Source organism: Oryctolagus cuniculus, chromosome 4 (genome assembly GCF_051225735.1).
Source record: "Oryctolagus cuniculus isolate XC-2025 breed Fujian yellow rabbit chromosome 4, ASM5122573v1, whole genome shotgun sequence".
In the NCBI taxonomy this organism is placed as follows: domain Eukaryota; kingdom Metazoa; phylum Chordata; class Mammalia; order Lagomorpha; family Leporidae; genus Oryctolagus; species Oryctolagus cuniculus.
The window spans coordinates 35,508,979-35,527,991 of record NC_142870.1 but is presented as its reverse complement, the minus strand read 5'-3'; positions in this window follow the sequence as shown (position 1 = coordinate 35,527,991).

Sequence of the window (19,013 nt, the reverse complement as noted above, 5' to 3'; positions counted from 1 at the left end):
TTTCTCCTCTCCCTGTACCCTTTCTGGGATATTGCTGGATGGAGGGTTTACGGGGCATGGAATCCCTCCCAGAGCTTCATAACAGCCCCCTTGGTGGAGGGCAGATGTGATTTCCCTATGCTTCCCCAGTTATGAAACAATGGCAAGACTTTTGATGTGTAAATAACTGATTTGTTTCCAAGGCTTGCTTCCTTGTTCCATCACACAGAAACTCTCATTTTTCTTCTGCCCCTCATATACACATAGGCACATGTCTACCTGGCTACCCCTACATTCTCCCCTCAAAAGAAGTAATCTGTAATATCATGGGGGTACCATGGATGAAGATCCTTCTCTGTACTTTCTTCAGAGATGACAAATGGGCATAGAGCTGAATATGGGTATTCTCCCACAATCTGTCCTATGGTGTTTGGAGGTGGCCTGGAAAAAGATTGTGTAGTGCAGTGCAGAGAACGTGTCATTCCATCAAGAGGGATGGGCTGGAGACCCTGTCTCATAATCATTTGTAGATAAGTGGCTTGTATTCTGTTAAATTCAAAATAGATAAGAGTATTAAAGACACATGGCCCAAAGAGAAGAGTATGGGAGCTATAGGGCCAAGGGGGGGTTTGGCGATAGGCAGGACTTTTATGACCAGATATTAGGCCAAATATTACAGCCTCTGAATCTACAGGAATTTTTAAAGAAATAAAAAATTATAGACAGTGAAATTGTAATGCATCTGAACAATGTCTGTCATCTACTGATGCCATCATAACATCATACCATTATGCATTAGTCACCTGTTTTTGGTGAATCTGGTATAACTAACTGTACTGCCAGTTAAATAAATGTATAGCACATAAAATAATCTATAGCACCTAATTTTGATAAAAATACTATGTTGCTGGTACATGTATTTATTCACTATACTAGTTATTTTAGAGTACACTCTACTTATAAGAATTTTACTGTAAATATGCCTTCTTATATTGGTAGCAGTCTCAGACACTTCATGTTTACTTTGTCTCATATCAGGAGACACATGGAGCGATTGACAAATACCATCTAGATTTGTGTGTATACACTCTGTGCCATTCACACAATGATGAAACTGCCTAACCACACACGTCTCTCTATGTGTCCCTGTTATTAAATAGTACATGACTTGGTATGTGAGATAGTGATGGATACTTATCAGAAAGAGAATCTGGCAATTACAATGGGAGTAAACCAGAGCTGCTGTAGAGTGGTGAATGAGAAGAGGTCAGGTGGAATGAGAGCTAGGTGGTGGTTATGGGTCACATAACAACTCGAGGATGATGACCAAAGTTTTCTTTTTACCCTTAGTAAGTTATAAATCTATTCAAGTATTTTGAGATTGTGTTATTTAGATTCTTCTAAAAGATACAAGAATAACAAAGAAAGATATGATTTAGGAGATTTTTGGTAAAATTTAGGCAAGAACATGTTGGTATTTTGGGCCTGGGATGTTGGAGGACATAGTGAAAGGAAGAGAGAGATAAATATCCTCTAGTTATAAGTGGAATGGAAGAATAGGAGAATGAATGATGACTCTAAGGTTTGCAGCCTGAGCACCTAAAATAACAATGCTGACATTAAGAAAAAGTAGAGGAAGGAACATTTTGGCATGAGTTATCAAAGTTTAATTATCAAAATATTGAATTTCAGATTCTCCTTAAGCATTCAAGTGGGATATCAGTATTCCTTTGAATATATAAACTTTAGGATTCTTATAAATAAGTATGGAATAATCAACATGTAGAAGCTATTTAAAGATATGAAATCAGTTGAGATAATAAGGGAAGAATAGAATAGAATAGAATAGAATAGAATAGAATAGAATAGAATAGAATAGGAGAAGTTCGAGAATGGGCTCAGAAAAGTATTAGCAATTGAGGCTGAAAGGAGATACAAGTGAGCAAGAAGGAAAGCCAGGATAGGGGGTATCCTGAAAGACAAGCATAAAAATATTTCAGAAAAAAAGAGCAATCATTTGTGTTGAATGGTACTACTGAGTCAGGATTGGTGATTGACCTTGGAATTTATCAATGCAGAGCACGTTCACTGAAATGTTAGGTTTAAAACCTGTTGAAGTGAAATGGACACTATGAGAAACGGTGACTTGATCAGCATAGCCCTGACTGTTAATGAACAACTTAATACATTATCCCTCTTAGTAGTTTTTTTGTCTGTTCTACTTAATATGACTGGTTTAATTCTGTAATTAATACACAGTTATTCTTAAGTGTTGAAATTTAACTGAAATGTGATCCCTGTTAAACATAAGAGTGGGAATAAGAGAGGGAAGAGATGTACAATTTGGGACATGCTCAAGCTGACTTGCCCCAAATGTTAGAGTTAGAAACATACCAGGGGACTCCAATTTAATCCCATCAAGGTGGCATGTACCAATGCCATCTCACTATTTCAAGTGATCAATTTCAGTTCACAATTGATCATAATGAAAGGACTAAGAGTCAAAGGGAGCACATAAACAAGTCTAGTACCTGCTAATACTAACCAATAGAATAAATAAAGGGGAGAGTGATCCAACATGGGAAGTGAGATACTCAGCAGACTCATACAATGGTGGATGTCCTAAACAGCACTCTGGCCTCAGAATCAGCCCTAAAGGCATTCGGATCTGGCTGAAAAGCCCATGAGAGTATTTCAGGCATGGAAAGCCAAGACACTCTGGCAAAAAAAAAAAACAAAACAAAAAAAAACAACCAACAACAACTAAATGAAAGATCTCTGTGAGTGAGATCCCAGTGGAAAGAACAGGTCTTCAAAGAAGGAGGTACCTTTCTCTGAAGGGAGGAGAGAACCTCCACTTTGACTATGACCTTGTCTAAACAAGATAAGAGTCAGAGAACTCAGAGGGCTTCCATAGCCTTGGAAACTCATGACTGGAGCATAGGGAGATTACTGATGCCATAGACAGGAGTGTCAATTGGTAAAGTCAACAACAGGAGTCACTGTGCACTTACTCCTCATGTAGGATCTCTGCCCTTAATGTGCTGTGCATTGAGGCTTAATGCTATAAACAAGTACTCAAACAATCAAACAATATATATCACTTTGTGTTTCTATGGGGGTGCAAACTGTTGAAATCTTTACTTAATGTATACTAAACTGATCTTCTGTGAAAAAAAAAAAAAAAAAAAGAAGAAATTATCAATTCCCAACTTGACTCTCGCTGGGATTAAACATGACAATAGGTCTGATCTGATTTCATCATCATTTAAAAAATCATCTATTATTTCTCACTTTATGTTTCTGTGTGGGAGCAAACTGTTGAAATCTTTACTTAATGTATACTAAACTGATCTTCTGTATATAAAGAGAATCGAAAATGAATCTTGATGTGAATGGAAGGGGAGAGGGAGTGGATAAGGGGAGGGTTGCGGGTGGGAGGGATGTTATGGGGGGGAAGCCATTGTAATCCATAAGCCATACTTTGGAAATTTATATTCATTAAATAAAAGTTAAAAAAAATAAAAATTAAAAAAAAATTAAAAAAAAAAACTTATACGAGTATTTTCAATAAGCAACAAAAAGAAAGAAATTGGAGACAGTGACTTTTGTCTTTAAGGAGACAAATGGGGATAATCTCAAACAGTGGAGTGGAGATGGGGTTAAAGAATTTCGATTCATTTTGTTTTATTGTTTAAAAAGTAAGTTAAGTATATGCCAGAATAATGGTAGGAATGGTCCACTATATGGAGGAATATGGACAACATTTAATTTGGAAGAAAATAAAGGAAATTGGAAAACGATGTCTTTAAGGAGAAACACTTAAGCATGATTTACAGCATAATCGAAAGGGTTGTCATCAGCTGATAGTGCACATAGCAGGGTAAGAGCAAAGGCAGGGCATTGTGGGAAAAGTTTACAAGGCATGTCTTCTGTTTCTGTTTTATTAATTAAAGTAGGGAGGAGATGGGATAGTATTATGTATCAATTTGACTGGACCATGGGGTGCCCATATATTTGGTTAAATATTTTTTCATGTGTGTATGGCAGTGTTACTGGACGAGATCAGTATATGAAGTGATGGAATCTGAGTAAAGCTGATTGTTCTTGCCAGTGTTGGTGGGCCTAATGCCATCTGTTGAAGGCCTGAATAGACTAAAAGGCTGAGAAAGAAAGCCCACTGTCTTCAAGTTGGGACATCAGTGGACATACCTTTGGACTTGGACGTTGACTGGAATGTGTACCATTGGTGTCTCTCCTTGTTCTCAGGCCTTTAGATTTATACTGATTTTGTATCATTGACCTTCCCGAGCCTCAGACTTGCCAACTACAGGTATTGAACTTTTCAGCCTCTGTAATCATGTGAGTTAATGCCTCATACTCCATTGATTCTGGTTCTGTGGAGAGCTTGTACAATACACAAAGCCCAGCCACAAAATAGATGATTTAGGGAATTTGAGTTTGGAAGGTATTGTGCTGAGATTCTTAACTTGGGTTCCAGAAGGCATACCAAGAGGGTGTCAGTCGCTGTACAAAAGTGGGAAATGGAGTCAAGAAAGAAGATGAACAGAGTCATACGTGGAATAGAATCCCATGGATTAAGGTTGACCTTGAGTCTTGGTCTTAGAGGAATGAGTGAGAGAGGGAGTAGAGCAAGCATGTGCCATCAGGGACAGAGATTCCCACTGTCTCCTGCTTTTGGAAACAGGGGATTTTTCCAAGATGCAGTCATGCTCCCTATACCAAAGAGAAATGAGTTTGCTACATTAACAGTAGCCATCCTTTCTTAGTTTCTGAATGGTTGTTTGCCAAAACCATATTGTATATTTTTAAAGTGAAATAAATACACAGAAATAGTCCTTCCTTCTATAGTGTTCACATTGCATTTTAAATCCATCCTAGGCATTTGGCCACCCAGGCTTACATGACATTGACATATACAATTCGATTTTTCTAAACATATTAATGTGATTTGTAGACTGAATTAACATTTTGATAGTATCCCTATGGAAATTGGCAGGAGACAAGTAATATGTATCTTAGATTTGTGCCAGGGTAACTAAAGTGAGAGGTTTCCTGTATAGGTTGGTGTAAGTAAATATTGTTAGTCTATATCTAACCTCAAAGGGGAGCTTATTTACTGCAGAATATTACATTTAAAAATTATGACAGGTTCTGATTCTATGCCTAAACATAAATGTCTAGTTACTCTTTGTAAGTAATTCATTGTGAACAAAAGATATATAAAAATCAAATCATTATGTGCAGCATTTAAAAATATTACAAAATTTAGGAAAATTTATTAGATGTTTACAATTGAGAAGCACCCTTTTACAGCCCTCTATTTACAGAGATATTCTGCAACAGTCATCATAAACAATACCCCTATGTACACCAAAAACACTATTCAAAGACCCCCCAAAAAGATTCTAAATATCACATATCTGAGGCAAGAGTTTTTAAATACAAGTATTTTCCTTGGCTTCAGATCAAGACAAACTGTTCACTGAAAGGGAAGTTCCTCCCGGGTGTTGAGAACAACTGTTAGTCTCATGTGAACTGACTGTGCTTTGTTCAATCCATTTAGAAAAAAAAAAAAAGTGCTTTTCTTGGAAAACAAAGCATACAACTTTTTCTGAGTTAGCTTCCTGACAGTTAAGAGGCACAAATTATGTTTTGGTTGACAGACAAGGAAAATTTCAGACAAAGGAAATTAGAATTCTTACTGTATAGGTATTGTTTGGAGAGAATTGCTTTGGGAATTTAAAGAATGGAAACTAAGAAGATGTACTCTAGAATTCTGTTACCAGTATTTTCAATGCATCATTTATTTAAAAGATGGTGTTCGAAACAGCAATATATGATGTTATCATTTCATTTCCTTCTTGGAAAATCTGCTTTATTAATAATAGAATTATAATGCATATTGGCTTGACAATCTGTGCTTTGAGTTAAAAATGATAATTAGCAAATCAAAACAATCATGAATTAGAGCAAATCAATATGAACTTAGACATCTTTTATTATTTCTTGCATTCAACAATTATTTATTGCATTCAATGGTCCTGGAGGAATGCTATACATTAGAATAACAATTGTGGGGAAAATAAATATGTTCCCAGGTTTAATGTATCTAGAGAAGATAAATAAAAACAAAGAGGCTATTATAATACTGAGTAGTAATAGGAATTAAAGTGACAGTACAGGGTCTGACATAAAGAAAACCAGATTTATCCACACTTAGCAATAGAAAGATTTTCTAGATGTGTTATCATTGAAGCTTAAATTTAGTGGAAAAAGGAGAATTACACTGATGAATTAGTGATGAAATTGTTTCCAAAGAGAGAATATCATCACCTTTTACATTTTTTGAGTGCAAATGACACAAATTCACCTTGGAATATATTTGGGGAAAATGATGTTTCATTTAGTGATGGCAGAGTGGAGCCACTAAGGTTTAAAAAGTGCAGGAATGCTGCTGAGACTAAAAAAATGGGAATCCAGGAACAGTCCTTGCCCCTCATTCTTTTGAGCATATATTGGCTTTATACTCTGTCACTGCAAGCTTTTATTTCACATGGCAGTAAAAAGCCCACTCAACACTGGCTCTATGAATTTCAACTTCTAAAATCTGTGTATAGATTAATTGGTTCAACCTGAGTCTGGCTTCCATCCCTAAACGAATAAACTGTGACCAGAGTGTTGGGCTTATGCAAGAATTTAAAAATTCTTGCAGAAATTGCACAGCAATTATTTGAACAGAGCTATAGTTCCTCAGTGATGGGGCTTGGGGTGGCAGTGCCATTGATGTTTATGATTTGGCATTTCAATTATAAAGTTTTTTGATAATATTTCAAATATTCTAACTGTAATTATATTTACTAGTTAACTCCAATTACTAGTATAAATGATTAAGGAGAATAGTAATTTCTTCCCCATATATAAAATCTCCTTATTCTAAAAACATATTCATATTACTATATAAGCGCACATATATACAGAAAAATATCTACTCACACACATGAAGATAAACATTTACAAGTGTACTAAGGCTTATTTATACAGAAGGAACACAAATATAAACTAAAACTATATCAGAAAAATTTATTTCTGTTTACCTTGCATTATGAGAAAAAAAAGTTCATGAAAACATATATTATGAAAAAAACTATGCCTGGATTTCAAAAATTTTTGCACCAAAATAAACTTACCTTTTAATTATGTTTCACATGAACTTTTGAAGTACACTTATATAATATTCTTTTGTAGGCCATCATTAAGCAACAGAAAATTTGACATACCCACAGAATGACATACTTACATATTTATGTATATGTGAGAATGTACGTGTGTGTGTATCTTTATATGCACATTCATATTACATTTCTTCTCTGTCAATCTAATCACATTCTGTATAAATCTGTTAAGATTCAATACTGAATTCCGTAGGAAATAGATCTTCCTTACAGGAAGTCAGCATCCCCAGAGTACATTCTATAAAGAAGTAGAAGGAGCCCACTCACATCACTGGCATTTTGCCCTCACTCTACCTGAAAGTAGCTAGAGACTGGGGTAGATATCATTTTTTTTCTTAAGTCTTCTCTTAAACTGTCTGTTACTAGAATATCATGACTCTTGGTTCCCCTTTAATATTTTTATTAATAACATATAACTCAGGGAAAAATGAATTTGGATGGAAACCAAATCAGGTAAGATTATAACATTTTCCATATCCCTAGTTGATTATATTTTACCAGTCAGTGTCAAAAAGTGTTCTAACATATTAAAAAGACAATCATGCACAATTTAACAGAGTAGAACTCGACCACATTAAAGAGAGAGTTATAGGGAAATGTATTATTACCTTTAAGCAGCTTTTGCTTACAACTTCAAAATATTGGAATTCGGGTTCAGGTTAAAGGTTTCTTCTCAGATGCCTTTACCACATCTGTTCTGAGATTTGGGTATGAGGGTAATGAACAGGAGCTGTAAATTAAACCAGATGCCACATAGTCTCTGTTTCCTTTCAAGTGGCTGTTTCCCACATCCTTTTATCATCAGACAAAGAAATAAAATATTCACATTTAACATAGAAATCAGAGCGGAGTTGCTAAATGTAGGTTTTTGAAGTAACACAAAAACACATTATATTGAATTTATTTCAGCCTTAAGCAAACAAAAATATACTAAAAATAGAAAGGAACTCTATTTTTTAATCTATACATATTGTGTTCTTATGTTTTGCTAGTACTATTTCTTAAGGTCTCAGAATTTTCAAAGAAATTCCCTATTCTGAAAAAAATGTTATAAACTAATAACATTTGTGTGCATTTCACATACATTATTTTATACAAACTGGTAGATGCAGGATAAAGTAAAATTTTAGTATTTTTAAAAGACCTATTTATTTACCTTTTTTTAAAAGATTTATTTATTTATTTGAAAGAGAGAGTGGGAGACAGAGAGATCTTCCATCTGCTTGTTCACTCCCCACACGGCCACAATGCCTTGGGCTGGGCCAGACCACAGCCAGGAGCCAGAAACTTCATTCAGTTCTCCCAGGTGTGTGGCAGGGGCCCAGGCACTTGGACCATCTTCTGCTGCTTTTCTCAGGCCATTAGCAGGGAGCTGGATGGGAAGTACAGCAGCTGGAACAGGAACCTGAACCCACAGGGGGTGCTGGCATCACAGGTGGCAGCTTTACCAGCTACACCACAATGCCCAAATTTCAGTATTAAGAGCTGTTTTTTTTTTTTTTATGTTATTACTTAAAGATCTGTGGTTAGAAGTATTATAGGAGCCAGTGCTGTGGCACACTGGGTTAAAGCCTTGGACTGAAGCACTGGCATCCTATATGGGCACTGATTCTAGTTTTGGCTGCTTCTCTTCCAACTCAGCTCTCTGATATGGCCTGGAATAGCAGGAAAAGATGGAAGATGGCTCAAGCCCTTGGGCCCCTGCACCCATGTGGGAGACCCAGAAAAAGCTCCTGGCTTCGGATCAGTGCAGCTCTGGCTGTTGTGGCCAACTGGGGAGTGAACCAGCAGATGGAAGACCTCTCTCTCTGTCTCTACCTCTCTCTGTAACTCTGTCTTTCAAATAAATAAAATAAATGTAAAAAAAGAAGTATTTATAATAAGAATTAGGGAAACAAATTGTACTTAAAATTAGGTACATCATCTCCATATTTATATATATAAAGTATGGATAACACACTTTTAAATGTAACATTTGGTGCATTATTCTGCCAAGATAATTTTACCTTTATGATTTGTGGTTTTATTCATGGAAAAAAAGCTTTAAATGAATAAAAATTAGTTATACTTACATTTTTATTTAAATAACTATATGAGAAAAATGCAGTTATCTAATGGACACATCAAAAAACTCTCAGAGGCAGAAATATGCATCCTTCTGTATATTTAGATCCGCCACAGGGTATTCAAATGCCATCAGAAAAGTTTACTATCTTAGCAGAAGTGGACTCAGAAAAGCAGGCCTGTTTAAGATTGTGGTGATTGTAGAGGCTTGGTTAGCTGAGAAAATACTTAGGATGCAAAAAGAGCAATAATTACCATATTAGTAACCCAAAACAAAGAGGCTCTGGCACAGAAAATATTTTTTTTCCCAAAAATGGTAAGCATCCCTACACTATTTGAATCTGTATGATAACCAACATAAGCTACGAGGATGTGGCCATGAGTATCATATGGCTAAGAAATTGATACCACCTTATGATATTTTTAAACCTTTTTTTTAAACTTTTTTTTTTTTTACTTTTATTTAATGAATATAAATTTCCAAAGTACGGCTTATGGATTACAATGGCTTCCCCCCCATAACGTCCCTCCCACCCGCAACCCTCCCCTTTCCCACTCCCTCTCCCCTTCCATTCACATCAAGATTCATTTTCAATTCTCTTTATATACAGAAGATCAGTTTAGCATACATTAAGTAAAGATTTCAACAGTTTGCTCCCACACAGAAACATAAAGTGAAAAATAATAGATGATTTTTTAAATAATGATGAAATCAGATCAGACCTATTGTCATGTTTAATCCCAGTGAGAGTCAAGTTGGGAATTGATAATTTCTTCTTCTTTTTTTTTTTTTAACAGAAGATCGGTTTAGTATACATTAAGTAAGGATTTCAACAGTTTGCACCCCCATAGAAACACAAAGTGAAATATACTGTTTGAGTACTCATTATAGCATTAAGCCTCAATGTACAGCACATTAAGGACAGAGATCCTACATGAGGAGTAAGTGCACAGTGACTCCTGTTGTTGACTTTACCAATTGACACTCCTGTTTATGGCATCAGTAATCTCCCTATGCACCAGTCATGAGTTTCCAAGGCTATGGAAGCCCTCTGAGTTCTCTGACTCTTATCTTGTTTAGACAAGGTCATAGTCAAAGTGGAGGTTCTCTCCTCCCTTCAGAGAAAGGTACCTCCTTCTTTGAAGACCTGTTCTTTCCACTGGGATCTCACTCACAGAGATCTTTCATTTAGGTGTTTTTTTGTTTGTTTTTTTTTTTTTTTTTTTTTTTTTTTTTTTTTTTTTTTTTTGCCAGAGTGTCTTGGCTTTCCATGCCTGAAATACTCTCATGGGCTTTTCAGCCAGATCCGAATGCCTTTAGGGCTGATTCTGAGGCCAGAGTGCTGTTTAGGACATCCACCATTGTATGAGTCTGCTGAGTATCTCACTTCCCATGTTGGATCACTCTCCCCTTTATTTATTCTATCGGTTAGTGTTAGCAGGTACTAGACTTGTTTATGTGCTCCCTTTGACTCTTAGTCCTTTCATTATGATCAATTGTGATCTGAAATTGATCACTTGGACTAGTGAGATGGCATTGGTACATGCCACCTTGATGGGATTAAATTGGAGTCCCCTGGTATGTTTCTAACTCTACCATTTGGGGCAAGTCAGCTTGAGCATGTCCCAAATTGTACATCTCTTCCCTCTCTTATCCCCATCCTCATCCCTAATTCTGAGGAATGAACTCTTACTTTATAATCCTTACTATGCACACTAGGTAATAAATCTATCAAATAATTGTGTATATGCAGTACTGGCCTGAATTTTCCTCTGTAACTCAGTTATTCAAAGTGTGCTTCAGAAATTCCTTGGTGAGATGAAATGGAAAGACAACATGCATTTCCAATGAACTTTTTGAAGACCCCTTTTGCATTGATTTCAATTTGGGGGGGACACAAAATTATCTTTAAATTCCATTTTCCATGTACTTTATCGAGTCCCCTCGGATTGCCTCATGGCCTACAGCATCAAGGGTGCCCGCAGCAGCCCTGCATCCTCATGTTCCAACCCGTTGTGGTTCACTTTCTTGTGTTCGACTTGTTTCTATCTGTGACTTGCTTATAAACAACAGAGTATTGGAAATATAGCATGACACATGTCATCGCATATGTAGATTGTGTGATGCACGCAGGGTGCTCACTTCTTTGTTAGCTTTGAAGAATTAAGGTGTCTTGTTGGACACTCCCTAAGTTGGGAGGCCTGTGTGGCCATGAACTGCAAACAATCTGTAATGAAAACAACATCTGGTTGATAGGCAGTAGAAAGTGGAGGCTGCCAATCCCCAAGGAGTGGGACAGTGCCAAGAAATCCAGACCCTTCCCCAGACAAGCCTGAGATGAGGCTACAGATCCAGCTGACGCCTTGAACACAGCCTGGAGAGACTCCATCAGAGGATCCAGCTAAACCACGCCAAGACTCCTGACCCCTAGAACTGTGACATAATGTGTTTTGTTTGGAGCTCTACATTTGTTGTGATTTGTTTTACAACAATGGGTAAGAATTATAGGACTAATATTTACTAACACATAAGAGAAAAAAACTAAATTGGACAGAAACTGTGCCAAATCAGTAAGTAGATAGTATGCTTATGTCCCGATTTATCCTTCTACTTTTTCTTCATGCTCAGAGCTTTGCCCCAGTGTCTTTACAGTTGTATGGCAGCCTCGTCAAAGTAGGGAGGACATTTCACAAGGACAGAGTCAAAGAGGGATGTATTGCTAATTCAAACTGATCACACTAAATTGTCTGTATATTTTAAAATCTATGAGTCTAGTGCTGTGGGTCCTTCCTGAGATACCTTTAAAGGGAGAAGAGAAGGAGATTGGACAAAATATTTCAAAGTAGTGAATGGAGAAAAATTGAAAAATGTCATAATTATGCCCCACTGGGCTCAGGCCGCTCCGTGAACCAGTTGTTCTTGCTGTTTGGCAAGGATCGTGGGCTGTGAGCCAGAGATTAGAGCTCTGTTCTGCTTCTTACAGGAATCATAAACTTGATAAAGCTCTTTGGCCAAGTATTGACTTCTTCCTGTATACCAGGGATTAAATAAGATAGTTCATTGCTATCTCGCCCTGTGTTTCTCTTAATAACTTCACAGAGCATTGTTGTTGGCTTCATTTTGTAAGTGAAGAAAGACATTTATTAGATGCCCAAGGCCACAGAAGTAGGATTCATTTTCAAAATTATTAGATGCCACCATCCTTATTTCCATCATTCGATGTGGTTACTCTAAGCTGCAGTTCACTGCCTTTTCAAATTTCAGTGGTTGTGAGATCTGGGGGACAACGCATGTCAAAGTGTTTTACATACAGCATGTGCTCAGAGGTCGGTAGCTTGTTTATTACTGACATCCTATTTCCACCTGTACCATAATTAGTATCCAGTGAAGTTGGGTTGAAGTGGCAAGAGTATTCTTCACAGAAAAATTAAAAAATCACAGCATTTGATTTTATAGATGCTTAAAAGTGAATATCTCAAATCTCTTTAAAGATTCTTTTCTGTTTGTGTTTTTAATATAGAGAAACTGAGTTTTTCTCTAAGCCTGTTGAATCAGAGCACAAGAGCAGAGACGCTGAGACACGGAGATTCAGAAATAGGGACCTAGGGCACATGGCCCCAGTCTCTAAATCATACTGGTGGTTCTGGGATTGCCTTCCTTCAGCTTACGCTCTGCGGTTTCTGTTATACAGTTCAGACCCCAGAGGATTCTTCCCTCCTGCACTGCACACGTTTTAACAATGGGGCCTATAATATTCCATTTCATGGGCCAGACAGGTTTCAAAAGTAAGTCTGGAAATTCATATTAATTTGCCAAGCAAAGACAATATATAAAACAACATATAAGTAATACACTAAAATTACCACTTATTAACATCGCAGGTTCATAAAGGAAAAGGTCTTTTAACCTTTAAAGGTGGAGGGAAAACAGAATAAAGAAGAATCCTTTAGCCTTAGGAGAAACCCGCTCTGTGTGTGTGTGTGTGTGCGCGCGCGCGCGCTTGTGTGTTATCTCTTGAGGCCAACTTGTAAAAACTTTGACATTAATGGACATGAGTCTTCAGACAGCCTTTCGGAACAACAGAACCAAAAGACTTGTGAGCCCACCCTGGAGTGGAAAGTGAGGTTAGAGTTTCCAGTGGCTGTACTGACTGAGTTGTGCACAGGGAAAGTTCTGGTTAGTCAGCTCTGGAGCAACCACACTGTGCTGATAGGCCTCTAGTGGACACCACGTTGTGGTTTGCTGTTTTACAACCCCAGGAGTACTGTGTGGTCCAAATCGACATTCTTTAGTGGCTCCCAAAGGGCAGAAAACTGCCCAAGTCCAATGCTACTTTATTTGCTTAAGGCATTTTGTGAAGTGCAGGCCAAAGTGGCCACTGATCCTGTTTGTGTAACACTCTGTCCTTAGGGATCTGAGGGATTGACTAAATGAAAACCAACTGTGAAGGAAACCTGAAGTCAGCAGGGGGTCACGTTCACGGTTTTCCACAGCTCTTCCCAACTGTGTTTTCATCTTCATTCAGTCCCAGTTTTCCTGACTTCTCATGGTTCTGAGACAAGACTCCCAAGAGTGCCAGCACATGAAGTATTGCAGACTTCTGTAATCTCAGGGCCAAGTCCATTCACAAACACACAGGCAGAAGCTGGGCTCCTAAAGGCACACGTTTGCCTAGCACACAGCAGGCTAGTGGCAGGGACTACCAAGGGAGTGGTAACATCCAACTATCTTCACTGAGAAAGAAAACTCTTCTCCCCTTTAGGTAGCTGAAGCAAGGTTATAGCTTTCAAAAGGAACTTTGAAAATAACAGAGCGGGAAAAGACATTAAGTCCTCAAATATAGAAACATATAAATGAGCTTGTAGAAAACACATATTTGACCGACCTCGTTGGGCCTTGAAGGGCAGCAGTGCTTGGTTAAAACAATATTGAGTCTGAAAATGGGTTGGAATCCCACCTATGCCATTTGTAAGTGATGCAACTTGGGAAAAATTCATAAATATATTTGTGTCTCCACATCACAAGAAAGAGCAGAAAAGCAATCTTTAGGACAGTAGTAAGGGTAAAAATAGGATGGAGTATATAAAAAACTAGTCTAGAATCTATCCCACAGCAAATATTATTATTGAAGCCTTGCAATGGGAGTGCTTTTTCTAGTACAATAAATATTAACTCCATCAGCTCAGCATTTGTGTCATGATATAGGGATTCCCTAATGGTATATATTCCAAGGTTCTTCTCTCTCTGTACAAGATGATTTCAAAGCAGAGACATAGATGAAGTGCAAGAATGGGAGCAGACTTTACTTAAAGAGATTAAAAGAGACAGAACACACTGCAGATGTGAATGGCAGCAGCCGCAAGATGAAAACCTCGCTCAGCCCAATTCAGCTTCTCCCAATATTGGGGGCAGTGCCTCAACTGAATACACAAATGGGGTGGCGGTAAGGCAGGGCTCAGTGCCCATGGTGACCTCTGGGCAGGTTTTATGGCATCTCCATGTGGAGCTCAGAATAAATGTGATCGTTATTGTGTCTTCTTCAAGATGGAAGAGACTCGTGTGCATTGCAGGGAAGTGGCCATGCTGAACTGGCACATCAGGGGCTGAGGGTGTTTAGTGTTGCAGGGCTAAGGCACAGAGTCTATGGAAACCTCTCAGCGCCTTTGTTCACTAACTCCTTGCCAGGTCCACACTGCTCGGAGAACTTCACAGTCTTGCATTTCCCTTCAAATTGCTTTAGAGACTCCCTTGAAGACTCAATTTTCAGTTTTAGGACATTTTCAAGTTTCCATATTCTTTTAGTTCCCCTTTTCCCTATAAAGCCTCTGGATGGGCTGAAATGGTAGCCTCCCTCAGCAGCCAAATAGAGAAATACACTCAGTGGCTTCTGTTTCACTCCTTGTGAAAGGAGCCTCCATATTCTTTAAGTATTTATTAAAATACTATAGGGAAAATGGCTACTTTCTGTGGAAAGTAAAGCAGCATTCTGTAAAGTCCAGGGTTCTTCAATCCTGCGAGTTCAAGAAAATGAGCCGGATGAAAACACGTTTGCAGTCACGATGTTCCCAACGTCTATTATTCTTATTAATACTCATTATGGTCACAAAATATAAACTTCTAATTTAGTTGGATAGCAATATATTGTATTTTATTTTGTTGGAGCAGTGTTATCGCATATTCTAGTATTTCAGAATTCCATTCCCCAAGTCCCCGGAAGGTTTCTGGCAGGACCAAGACTAATTCTGGAAGTTCAAAACTGGCATCCAGGGCACTTGTGACTTGGGAACAGAGGACAAGGTGTTCGCGGTGCTCCCACATCCAGAATGCATTTCTAGTGATGTTTGGTCTCCAGGGTTGATTTGTCTATTTCAACACCTTGTAGCTTGAGTCGGAGCTTTTCCTCTCCCTTACCTGTAAGCTATAAATATAATTATGTTTTTTCAAAACTAATTTATCCTTAAATGGAACATAGTAGATTTGTAGAAAGTTGGACAAGTAATGATGAAAAAAACAAAGCCATTTGTAAAACTTGCTCTTATCTCAGCTGTCTCTTCGCCTTCCACTCTCATTGATAACATAGTCTGCCGGTACTCATTAATTACCCAGGAAAAACTCACATGCATTTAGTATTAGATTAGGGATAGATACATACAGTATAAGCAGGAGCAGGTTTGTACAGATTTGTGTGTAGATACCAGACCAGGCTCTTGTTAGAGCTGCTTATGGCCATTCACCCTGTAGTAAAGGCCTGTTTGTAAGTTAGGGTGAAATAGAACTAAGGCTTGGGATGAATTTGGATGAACTTGGGATGAACAGTGCAGTAATGTCACTGAGAGTTGAGAGAACACCTGTCACTAGTAACAGGCAATGGCAAAGGTATGAATAATTGCACAGGAGTTTAAAAATCAACTGTGGAGCGCTGGAAGTCCCATTTGTAATAGCTGTTCCTATGTGACCAATGTTAGCAGGTGCACATGTTTTTACTGTGTATATATGTGAGTGTGTGGATGTGTATGGTAGGGGTGGTACCAGTAAGGACACTAGAGTGAAGGAAAGGATTGTTACTATACCAGACACCAAAAGTATCAATGGTTGCCGCCTTTGTCATCAAGCAAAAGGGAAAAACATTTTATATTGGCAGGGAGAAAACAGGTGCCTAGACACTGAGCATTGTCATTTGCTGGAAGAAGTTTTATAAGCAAAATAAAAAAACAAAATCATCTTTTGGTCATAAACTATGATTTCATGTGTCTAAACATAAATGAGCTAAGATATTTCTTAAAGTTCATTTCAAGGTTAGCGAAATCTTTGTCAGAACTTCTGAGTGATTTTTACCAATATCTCATTAAAGTTGGCAAGCACTCTCCCTGAGCCTCCAGCAAGACAAACGAGAGTCTCAAATTATGAGGTTTATCTGCTACAATACTTTAAAAATCATTGAAATCTCAGATTAGGGGTTAAGAGGGGGTAGACTAATCAGAAATCTTATTACTGAGAGTTTTATGTGGAAAATGAAAAGGAACAAACTGAGGATGCTGTTATTAAAATTTCTTTTATAGAATTCAGTTCTGATCTACACAGCATGGTTTCAAAGTAATCCTACTTCTTCACTGACAATAATGTTTCCTAAGATAATGGATTGTGCATAAGAGTAATCATATGCCATCTTTTGAAAAATGGCTGGTGATATATTCACTGTAGATCACAAAATATGCCTATACCGGAGAGGTGAATTCCTATCCTTAATGGTTCTTAGGCCTTTTCTCATAGTGTTATTTGTTGTAATGAACTTAAAAACAAAAAGAGAGGAATAAGTTTTGCAATAATCTTGCTATTGAAGGAAATCTAAGGCATTTTTTAATATTATGTTTGTGTACTACTTTGTAGAGGTTTAATCTGAAATTGAATTGGAGGAAACATATTTGCCATTAAGTATTTGGAAATATTTTTCAATATAGATCTTTTTATTTCATAGACTATTTGCTTCCATTTGAACAGAGAAATGTTGGCTATTTGTGGGCAATAAATAGCCTCCATGAGGCTCCGAAAATTTTAGCTTTTATGAACACAGGAATTTGACATGTGAAGAAGAGAACTTGAACATGTTAACTGTAAAGAGATTTAATGCATGACTAATGAATAAGAAAATGTGATATGATATCTTAAAGTGGGGGCAGGTAACGTGAGGAATGTTGGGTAGACATCACTTTTATGGTGCTCAGGTGATTGACCCCGCAGCCACAAAAGAGGCATCCCAGTAGAAAAAATATAAGAAAATAATTTTGAAAAAACAGACAAAGAAATCAATTTAGTTCACAAAGCATGCCTTTCCTAAGTGCTTATGTGTGCAAAGTGTTTGATATATGTCATTTTCTCAAGGGGAGCACTCTTTACTTAGTATTTCAGAGCCAACTGATCGTTCTTCAAGAAATAGCTGATACTTAAAATGCATAGTTTGCTCCTGTGCAGAGAATCCCATACCAAAGACACCATTTGCCCAGTGCCAAAAATCGATGAATAACTGAAAAATAAAGTGATGCATAGATTTACAAACCAGAAGCAATGGGAGGAATAATTGTGATCAGATTGGTATAGAAACTTGCATCAGACAACCAGAGTGAATTCAAAGAAGAAAACGTGACCACTATAGGATGAAGTGAATCTAGATCCATGACCTAGAAGGCGGGGCCTGGAGATGACTGGAGAAATTGGTCCTAGTCCCATATGAAAGTTTGCCTTAAAGTTGTGCCTTTCAATCCAAAATGCTCATGAATATCACATGGGAAGCTTTAAAAGCAACAGTACTCCCAAGGCACCACCAAAGATCAATTGAGCCCAATTTTTCTGGGGGCAGGGCCCAAGCAGCAGTCAAGTTTAAAAACTCCCCAGGTGGTTATGCTGTGGAATCAAGTCTGGGACGCATGCGTTAAAGCTGTCCTTAAAGATTTCTGAAAAAGACCAAGGAGAGAGACCACTGCTTCAAATGGTAGGAAAATTTTCTAGCTTTGTGGGGCTAAAAACTTTGTCTTAATTCTGTAATTTCCTCTTGTTTTTTTTTTTTTAATGTTTATTCCTTTTTTTAAAAGAAACTGGATTTGCAGAAATTTTTTGAAATGCTGAAAGTTTCTTTTATAGTGTAAACGACCTCGAGACAAGAAAACTCTACAGAAGGATAGGATAAAGTCCTGGTGGCTGTGGGTTCCTGATGTCATCCTTTGCCTGGCCTAGAATGACTAGATTTTATTCCAAAATGGAGTTTTATAGTACTCACATATGATTCTACATCTAGAAAAAAAAAACACATCAGGAAAACTTGTCCCATTACTGTTTATATTTCTGTAACCTTTCACTACTGTAATAATTAGTAGATACCATTTCCTAAACAGCTACTTTTGCTAGGTAAGTATCACCTAGATTTACAGACCTAATCTCTAATACTCATAACAACCCCACTAACTAAGTATGACTGGCCATTTGATTGGGTCTGAGTCAAAGCTAAGTTTTAAGGAAATGAGATAGCATTTTTCAAAGGTAAAATATGTGGTTAGAGAATGATCAAGAAACTAAACTTGGATTTGTTTGCATCTAATTTCCAGTTCTCATTTCAGAAAATTCAATATTAAACTTTGCTTATGAGACAACTTCTGATGCCTCATAGTGAATAGAATGTTGATTCACCTTGCATAAACCATGTCTTGGATTTCTCATAAGGA